The following is a 10,163-nucleotide window of genomic DNA, read 5'->3' on the forward strand; positions in this document are numbered from 1 at the left end:
AGCACTGCCAGCACTGTGAGGTCTGCCCCCTGTGCTCTGGGAAACAGCCAAAACCATCCACTGTCAAAGCAGGAAAAGGTCTCTTGCACAGACAGTCACTATACAGAGACACAGATTTGCTGTGTCCCATAGTCCTGGGATTGCACTAAGCTGATTTCATCTCAGGCTCTCTGAAACAAGGAGGTCAAACACCACAAAGAAACAGCAAATGCAGAAGTCAGTGGTGCCCTTTACAGCCCAGAAGAACAAACCACCTCCCACCATGGAAATTGGTGGGACAAGCTCCCAAATCTACCAGGCTGTGGCTGGATGCCAGCAGATAAATTACACCAGTGCTGGGAAGAAAGCTGTGACTGCATTCACAGCACAAAGTTATGTCACTATGGTTTTTCCCCCTTACCCTTTGTCTCAAAAAAAAAAAAGTTTGCTGTGTTCTTACACAGACAGAACTGTGCAATGCAGAGCTTGGCAAAGTCCCCTGGGAACGTGCACAGCATTTGGGAAGGATGACAGAACACTAAAGGGACACTGCAGTGTCCAGGGGTGAAGGTGAGGGTGACACACCTCCTCTTTGGCAGCAGGACTGGCCCAGAACACCAAATGTCCAACCTGTCAGCAACAGAGGCTTTGTGTGGACTGTGCAATGCATTCCACCCTTCAAACATCCGCAATTTCTCATTTCTCAGGACCACCACAACACCAAATGTTTCTATATATAGCTCAGAGATTGAGCCTCAACTCCTCCAAATGATGGATTCACAGTTTCTCTTGAATACAGCCAAGGAGGAACAAATGGAATCAGTCAAACAGAATTCCCTTGGGAATGTTAAGTACAACACTTTAATCACTACTGCACCTACCTAAGCCATCATCTTCCAGTAAAGCAGAGAAGGTAACTTCAATTATCATTCCTGTAAAGCTCACCTTGAAAAGGAACTGTTCTGTCTCCTTATAAGTGCATGTTCTCTTGAAAAATACACACACAAAATCTTGTATGGAAAAGGAAAAAATATTGCACAGGAGCTTTTAAAATGCAACTTAATCACATGCTCAGCATAAACAGTCAGTACCATTTTAACAGCCACATCTTGCCTAGCAGAAGATGTGCAGGCTCCAGGCCTTTTTGGATCTTAAGCAATTGGAGGGAGTTCAAAATGTTTCAAGGCAACAAGCATCTGGCTGCCTATCAGAAGCCTTTGCACAAAATCAGAGCATCTCAAGCCCTGCTGCAGATAGGAGGAGGGAGATGCTAATCTCTGACCTTAGACACAAGTCCAAAGGATGGAATGAAGCCCTAACAGTGATTTAACATTTTCACTCCTGTTTGGTATCCACTCAATAGAACACAATAACCTTCTTTTATGTGGATGGGGTGACCATCACCTGAGAAGCTGCTTTAGCTCCCTGCCAACTCACAGCCTTGAAATACGTATGGGCAGACATTTTCCTCTTGACTGCTCCCTGGCCAGTGCTCCATCAAAATGTAACAAAAGGTGCCAAAATGTCATTTGTTTGCTATATAAAATACAATTTCAAGAACTAAGTAAGGACAGTGGATACCCCTTGTAAGAACCTCCAAAGTTTTAGCCAGACCCCATTTTAAAGATTGTCACTGAACTGACCAAACAGCTCTAATGCTGAAATTACTGACAGTCACTTTGTTGTTCTTTGCTTAGATCAGCTCTCCATCTCTGAGACATAATGCCATCCCCAAAGTGTTTGCTCAGCTCCTTTCAAAGGACATAACAAAGGAGACCCTGCAGCCTCCACAGCCAACTCAAGGGCTTTGTTCTGTTGCTTAGACATTTGTTTTAAGTCGCCCCCAAACAGATTCTATCACACCACTACACCTCTCCTGAAGCAGAAGAGCAGTAACACAGCTCAGTGACAAACTGTTCCAGTTCCCAATTCCTGCACACCCCTCATCCACATGTGTATCAGACTAGGCCAGTTCAACTAGTCCAGGGCTGCTGAAGTCAAGCTTTTCAGACAATACACTCAGCCTACACATCCACCTCGGCCATCCCTCCCCTTCTGCAGTGCTCCCTTATCAGAAACACCTCTTGCAGCAACACCTCTGTACTCAGACTTCTGCAGTGCAATATAACAATGCTTACACATCATTAGTGACCCAATTACTTCTTCTCATCTTCTTTTCGTTTCTGTGTTTTAAAACCAAGCACAATTAGTAGTTCTTTCCTGGAGACAATGGAGAGGAAGAAGGAACTGTGCCACTGTCCTCCCAGAGGAAGGACATCATTTCGCTTTCTCAGCTCCTTTTCCATTTCTACTGCTTTTGATGCTATTTTACTCAGTGGTTTCTCTGCCTGACTTTCCCATCATTTTCTGATCAGAGGCTGTGTAAACTCTTTACAGTTAACCTCTGAATGTCCTGCATTTAAAATGCTGAAATGTCTATACATTTCAGCATTTTATTAAAAAGATGATTTTTTATTACTCTACAGCAGCTGGTATGGCAGCAGAAAGAATAGCTGAGTGGACACCACCCTGGTAGCAATGATTTAATTCTGGATGCTCCAAAGGAACCAGCTGCTACTTTTACACAGAACTCACAGACTGCCTGGGTGCCTGACTGTGTACCTGGAGTCAGGAGCACTGACAGGAATAGTTCACATGGTGTTTTCTCTGTCCTTGAGACCACCCAACCCCAGAGCTGTCACAAGGGAAGAGATTAAAAGGAATCAGACGTTAAAATCACCACTGTGACAGAGACTATCAGAGAACCAAATCAAATAGTCCTGCAGTGGCATTTCATACAGACACAGTTATTATGACAATACCAGAGTGTGCAAAGCTATGGCTGTACAGCTGTCAGGAACAAATTGCCTACTCTGGCAGGAAGCTTTGAAAATTACCCAATTTGAGCCTAATTCACTTTAGGGAGACAAAGAAAGCATTACCTAAATGACACTGACTACTTCAAAAGAACCCCTTTAACAATGATGAAGTGACAATAAAAGCCTTCACAAGCAAAATTACATCTCAGGTAGAGGAACAGGTTGCTTCTCTTCTGCTCTCTAGCACATGCTCCTAAAGAATGGTTCTTCTATTTTATTCAGCCTTTAATTATGAGGACAAAACAATTTGTTATTTTAATATAACCTCCAGCAAAGCCACAGAATGCAAACTGCACCCCAATCAAAACCAGGCAGTCACAAAATTGCAAAGACACGCTAGTCTTTCTAGTAAACCAACTTCTTTTGTCAGAAGAATGACAAGAAAATTAATATTCAATTCTCCCAGACTAATACAATATCAAGGCTCAAACCTGAGCCTCATTCTATTTTTTTCCAAAATCATTAAGAAAGTTCTCCAGCTTCAGTTAAAGCTGAATCAGAACTTAAGTTAGTAAGGTAGGCTGTGGGTGGTTTTGGTAGAAGGAGCTGTTAAGTATAACTCCAAATTCATGCTTAGAAATAACACTACACTATGGAATAGTCATGGGCTTTACTCACAGATCACATACTCACTTATGAACACTGCATGCCCTCTCTTAATTTATTGTCCTCTATGCTCAAGCATGTGTGAACTGCACCAGAAACTGAAGAAAATTGATTTGTGCAATATAGAAATTTGCCCTTTCTGAAGGCTGCTGAAACACAAACCAAAAGAATTACTACACTGGTTTCACATAACCAACTTGGCTGGGCCTTTTCCTGCTCCCAAACTCGACAAAACTCAACAAAAACCCATCACCACACGGACATGTGAGCATTGCACCACCCAGCCCAGCCGAGACTTTGTCTCACCCATCCCACTCACACACACTGAGCAAGAATTTAGTGCTGCATTCCTGAAACGCTGCAGAATCACCTTCCTGGTCATTCAGTGAACCAGGTCAGGGAACTGCTGCAGCTGAAAACAAACCCATTTTCCCACTGCCTGTTGCCAGGTGGCGGGTTCACTGTGCAGCACTGTAGATGCCTGGGGAAGGTGAAAAAAACAAAAATAAAAAATAGAATCTGAAAGCAGGTCAGGGGGTGGTACAGGCAGAACTGCTTCCTGCAGCAGCGCCAGCTCCAGGCACTCGCCTGAGCTCCTACTGCATGAACTGCAGGAATTATGGTTTTCAGAGGTTACCAGGCATATTTGTGAAACACTGAAGCCTTATAGGAAGCTAAATCTGTCCAGAGAGATCATTTACAGAGAGCAGCTATTGCAAAGCAACTCTACAGAACTGCACAACTATTTCCAGGCAAGTGTAACAGGCTGAGGAGATGCTTTTCTCTAATGCACTCTGTGATGCTGTTTCATAAGGCATCGATTTTTATTATTTTAGAACAGCAGCTACGATCAAACACACAAAAATTGGTCCCCACTTTGCTAAAGGTTTTGAGAGCTGCTGATGAGGGAAATCTGGGAGTGGTGATGAAATAAGTGCAGTCTTTCTTAAGCAACATTTTTTTGGTGTTAAATAGGATGCCAAGACAAAGGCTCCCAAACAGAGGTGCTTTATACCCTCCCTTACATAACCCAGGTATCTCAAAGTGAGACAATAAAGCCACACAGTTAAACCGAGCTTTCCTGAGGCTGGAAAGGAAACAAGCAGACACACTTCTACCACAAAGGGAACCTGCTGGTTCTGACATCATTCCCACGGATCTTCCTCACAGATGGGCTCTCCCTGAGCTCCACACCTCTGCCCAGACAGGCGATCTGCCGTGCCTTTTGTGCCCTCCCTCCGGCACCGACTCGGATTACAGGCAGCTACTGTTCCCTGGCATATTTTCAGCCTTTCTGGAGACAGCTACCATTCTGTTTGGAGAAGCCATGACATTTAACAGTTTTCAGTCAGTCCAGCACTGTTTTTAGATAACACTGATTTAAAACCCTATCTCTCTCAATCAAATAATTAAAACCAACAAGCAGCAATGTATTTTAATATTCTAAATACAAACCAAAGGTTTCCTTGGAGTAAAATGAGAACAAACATGCACGTCAAGAGCAGGAAAGAAATCACAGCCCAAAAAAAAAGCCCTTTTGCAATGATTATTTAAAACCACTCAAACTAACAGCTTGCAGAAGCTCCAATACTCTGAAAACATCTGTTTCAGCAATATTTTGTCATGCCACTAACGTCTAGTAGTAAATAGATTTATTATTCCTATTTATAGTACCATAGTCTTTAACATTACCAGGAGAAATGAGCCGGTAGATAATGGCAAATCATTATTAAACAAAATCGTTCACTGCTCATGTGGAGATAGACTAACACCCATTATCACACTGCTGGACATCCTGGTTTAGAGGAAGATATTCTTACATCACTTAAAAATGAGCACAGGGACGAATCAGGCCCACATCCACTGATGACAGTACAGCCAGACAGGTGAAGGTGACAGAACAGAGGTGAGGGACAGCAGTGCCAACCAGGGGGATGACATCCCACTCTGCTCCACTCAGTGAACTATCTGCCACCTTCATGTGCTGTTCAGATGTACCCTGGATCCGTGCACAAGAAGGCTGAGGGTTTCTCTCAGCAGAGCCCTGCTGATAAGGGCTGTGCCTGCACAAAGGGCACCCTCCCACCTCAACCCAGCCAGGCCGTGGGCACAGGGCCCTGGAGCTGCTCCCGGGGGCTCTGCTGGACCCTGCTGGGGGCTCTGCTGGACCCTGCTGGGGGTGCTGCTGGACCCTGCTGCGGGCTCTGCTGGACCCTCCTGGGGGGCTCTGCTGGACCCTCCTGGGGGGCTCTGCTGGACCCTCCTGGGGGCTCTGCTGGACCCTCCTGGGGGGCTCTGCTGGACCCTCCTGGGGGGCTCTGCTGGACCCTCCTGGGGGGCTCTGCTGGACCCTCCTGGGGGCTCTGCTGGATCCTTCTGGGGGCTCTGCTGGACCCTCCGGGGGGCTCTGCTGGACCCTCCCGGGGGTGCTGGCCCTGCTTACACACCTGGCTCATTTTAGCAGCCCCTGGCAGAGCAGCAGGGCTGTGTCTGTGCTCTGGGACTCTCACAGCCACTCGTGTCCCTGTGTGCTGGGCACCTGGCCTTCCTCAACACCAACATCTGTAAATGTTCCTTCTGCTGGCTGTGCTTTCCAAACCAGCAATAACAAAAAGCTATTTCACACACTCAACTTTGCCCCTCCTCAACTTATTTGACTGCTGAATTTTCAGTAAAGTGCTACTCAACGAAACCCATCACTTTTAGTTACTAACAGACACGTATACATAAATATGCATAGGAAGTATCACTTGTCAGCAAAAAAAATTCTTCAGCATTATAAATCTCAGAAAGATGAAGATGTCTGTTCTCTCTATAAAATAAATTAGAACTTGCTACCTTTTTTAAACTTTACTATGCAAAATAAAGTTAAACATGAACTTGGGCAAAATGATTAATAGTAATCTTTTTACCCAATATGAAAACAACCCTTCATAGTTTTGCTACTTTAAACCACTATTTTTTAAGCCACAAAACAGAAATGAGATGCCTAAAAATGACAACTGTCCTCCCTCCATTATGCTGTTTACAACGTTGAATAAATATTTTATTTTACTTTACATTATGATCCACATTCTGCCATAACAGCATTGGGAGTTTGTGTTCTGCCTCCTGCAGTTAAAGGACTGACTAATGTGGTGGATCTGGATGAACAAATATATCACCCTTAACACCTACAGCCTCCTGAACTAGGGCACGCTAAGGAACAGTGGGATTTTTGTAACAAAACACATTTAAAAAATAATTTTAAAGCCCTGAAAGTATGCAGCTGTTTCTGAAATCTGATGTAAAGGAAACAACAGTAAGAAATGAAATTATTGCTGTTCTACAGCTTGCAAGAACTAGTGGACTGGAAACTACTTAAGAGTATCTGGATTGGTCACGAGACCTTTGTCTTTTCTAAGGGGATGAGGGAGGAAACTTTACAGATATATTAAACAGAAGTACAACAAGAGGATGAAAACAAGTGGTTAGCATCAGTTTAGTTAGTGGACTGGAAACTACTTAGAGTATCTGGATTGGTCACGAGACCTTTGTCTTTTCTAAGGGGATGAGGGAGGAAACTTTACAGATATATTAAACAGAAGTACAACAAGAGGATGAAAACAAGTTAGCATCAGTTTAGCCAATATTCTTTCTTTCCACTTAAGCAGCTGATACTTTCCTCTATTATGACCTTCCTATCTTTGTTATTTTACTAAAAATGACTGCTGGAGCCTCATACAACCGAGAGCTTGAAAAATCAACAATATTACAAGTCAGCCATTATCTGTGTATAAAGCACTTGCTTTAAATTGTCACACCAAAAAGCAATGTGCAGTTTAAAAGCATAAATGTCAGTCTCCCAGAGGCTCAGTCATAATAATGCACTACAGAATTGCATTCACTAATGAGCAAATTACATGGGAAAAGGCACTGTATTTACAGTCACATCCATTTGTCTTTTATTTTTTAATTAAGGAGTATAATTGATATTGCAAAAGCTCAATACAGCTTTTTGAGTGCAAGCATCTTACCATCTAAGTAAAGCCAACAAGTACCCTGGATGCTTCCTATGCACCTGCAATGCAGATCAAAACAGACAATTCCACCCCCAGGGCTGCCTCAGCTTCTGTGTTCACATTTACCCCCAATGTCTCAGCTTTATTTAATTTAATAAGCTGGGCTCAGGTCATTCTGCTGCTGGCCAGGGCAGGAAGGGCCCCTCCTTCCTCCCTGCTGTCCCACCCCATGTCCTGCGCAGGGAGGCTGCGTCTGGAAGCATCTCCATGACTGAAGACGCCCTGCACTTCTCTGCCGCCAGATCCACAGACGACAGGCGTTCTCCTCCAAAGGAAAAACCGCCTGCTCTCAATTATTCCCTACCCACTCCAAAATAAACACAATCCACCCGTCCAGCCCGTTGCAGGCCCTGCGTTGCTCGTGAAAACGACACTGCCGTCACTTTGCAAAGTGGAAAGGTGCGATGCGAAGGATGCGGTGTAAGCCCTGCCCGGTGCGTGCGGGCGGTGCAGCGATGGGCGGCCGCTCTCCCGCTCCGGGGCACATCCCAAACACAAACACCGACACGTCCTTTCCCCCGAACGGGCACAAACGCAAAGACAAGGGGGGGTACAGCGGGAAGCAGGGCAGGCCCTTCGCGCCCTGTGCCCCAGAGAAGGGCCCTGGATGCGCTCCACGAAGCGCTTTGGGCCGGCGCCAGCGCCCGGCGCACCGGCCCGGAGCCGCCCTGCGCGCACCCGCCGCGCCGCTGGCTGCCCGCAACGGCCGCGCCGGCCCGGGGGCTGGGACCGGCCCTCGGGGGGCTGGGACCGGCCCGCAGAAGGGCTCTGCCCGGCCCTCAGAGGGAGCTGTGACCGCGGGGCTCTGCCCGGCCCTCAGAGGGGGCTCTGCCCGGCCCTCAGGGGGAGCTCTGCCCGGCCCTCGGGGGAGCTGTGACCGCGGGGCTCTGCCCGGCCCTCAGAGGGGCTCTGCCCGGCCCTCGGGGGGCTCTGCCCAGCCCTCAGCGCAGCCCTCAGAGGGGCTCTGCCCGGCCCTCGGGGGAGCTGTGACCGGCCCTGAGGGGGAGCTCTACCCGGCCCTCAGGGGGGACACTGCCCGGCCCTCAGGGGGGGGCTCTGCCCGGCCCTCGGGGCTCTGATCGCGCTCCCCCCAGGCTATCTCCGCCCAGCCGAGGCGCGGCTCCTCCACCCGCCGCAGGTGCCGGGGCCGCGGGGCGCCCCCTCAGCCCCGCCCGCCCCCACGGGAGGGTCCCTCAGCGGGCGGCGGATTCGTGCCAGACGGAAAAAGGCTCCAGCAGCGATGCCGCCTCCCCGCTCCCCACGCGGCCCCCGGGGGTCGCGATGCCGCCGCCGCCGCCCCCTCAGCGGGCCGGGGCGGAGGGCACAGCGCGCCGCAGCCTCNNNNGACAGCGCGGCCCCGCCCGCCCGCGCGCGGGGCGGGGCGTGCGCGCGCACGGGAGCGCACGGGAGCGCGCACCTGGGAGAGGGAGGAGGAGGAAAATGGGAATGGGAATGGTACCAGTCTGTGGGAATGTGGGGAAGGAGGCGATGTGCGTTCCCGGGAGAGCCTCTCCTGGTTTAAGCCCAGCTGGAAATTAAGCCCCACTCAACTTCCCCCCCGCCCGGCGGGATGGGGAGGAGAATCAAAAGCCAAGCTTGTAGGCTGAGATAAGAACAGTTCAGTAACTGAAAATAAAGTGAAATAGAAAAATAGTCATAGATAATAATGATAATGAAAAGGAAAAACGCCCCAAACAAACGTTGCACGATGCAATTGCTCATCTCCAGCTGATCGATGTCACACTGCCCCTCCCCAAAGCCAGACCAGCCCCGGTGTGACTCCCCCAGTTATGCCACTGGGCATTATGTTCTGTGCTGTGGAATATCCCTTTGGCCAGTTCAGCCATCCGTGCCAGTTTCTTTTGCAAGCCTTCTCACTGGCAAAGCATGATACACAAAAAAAGAAAAAAAAAAATTGACTTAGGATAAACAGAACTTGACAAATACCAAGAGAGTGTGTTATCAACACCATTCTCATTCCAAATGCAGAACACAGCACTGTGTTTCTTCTCACTGGCAAAGCATGATACACAAAAAAAGAAAAAAAAAAATTGACTTAGGATAAACAGAACTTGACAAATACCAAGAGAGTGTGTTATCAACACCATTCTCATTCCAAATGCAGAACACAGCACTGTGACTGAGCTCCCTCCCAGCTGAAGTGAGGACAGAGGTGCACCAGGTGTGCCCCTGTGTTGGGAGCAGTGTGTGCACGTGTGTGCTGGTGTGAAGGACGAGGGGGTGGAAACACATCTGTGAGCAGGAGCTGTGGTGTGTGCTCCAAAGGATCACGGCAACACGTGTGTGGACGTGTGGGAAACAGCCTCCCTGGAGTTTTGGGGTGTTTGTGCTATTGGCACACGTGTGTGTGAGTTTCTCCCAAGCCTGCAGACACAAGCGCAGCTGCAGCACAGCTCCAGGAGAGCTGCGGGGTTGCAATTCCTGCAGCCTGTCCTGCTCTGCACTGTCATTTCTGCATTAATATATGAATAAATGTGACCTTCAGCTGCCCGTAGGATAGGCTCTGGGTGTGCAGCCCTACATGTTTGGACATTCTCTGCATTTTCTGTACAAATCAATGTTGAAGATTTGGCACATGGCACTGGCCTGTGACTCTATCTCTGGCAGATGCACACAA

Source organism: Passer montanus, unplaced genomic scaffold (assembly GCF_014805655.1).
Source record: "Passer montanus isolate IOZ18808 unplaced genomic scaffold, ASM1480565v1 scaffold53, whole genome shotgun sequence".
In the NCBI taxonomy this organism is placed as follows: domain Eukaryota; kingdom Metazoa; phylum Chordata; class Aves; order Passeriformes; family Passeridae; genus Passer; species Passer montanus.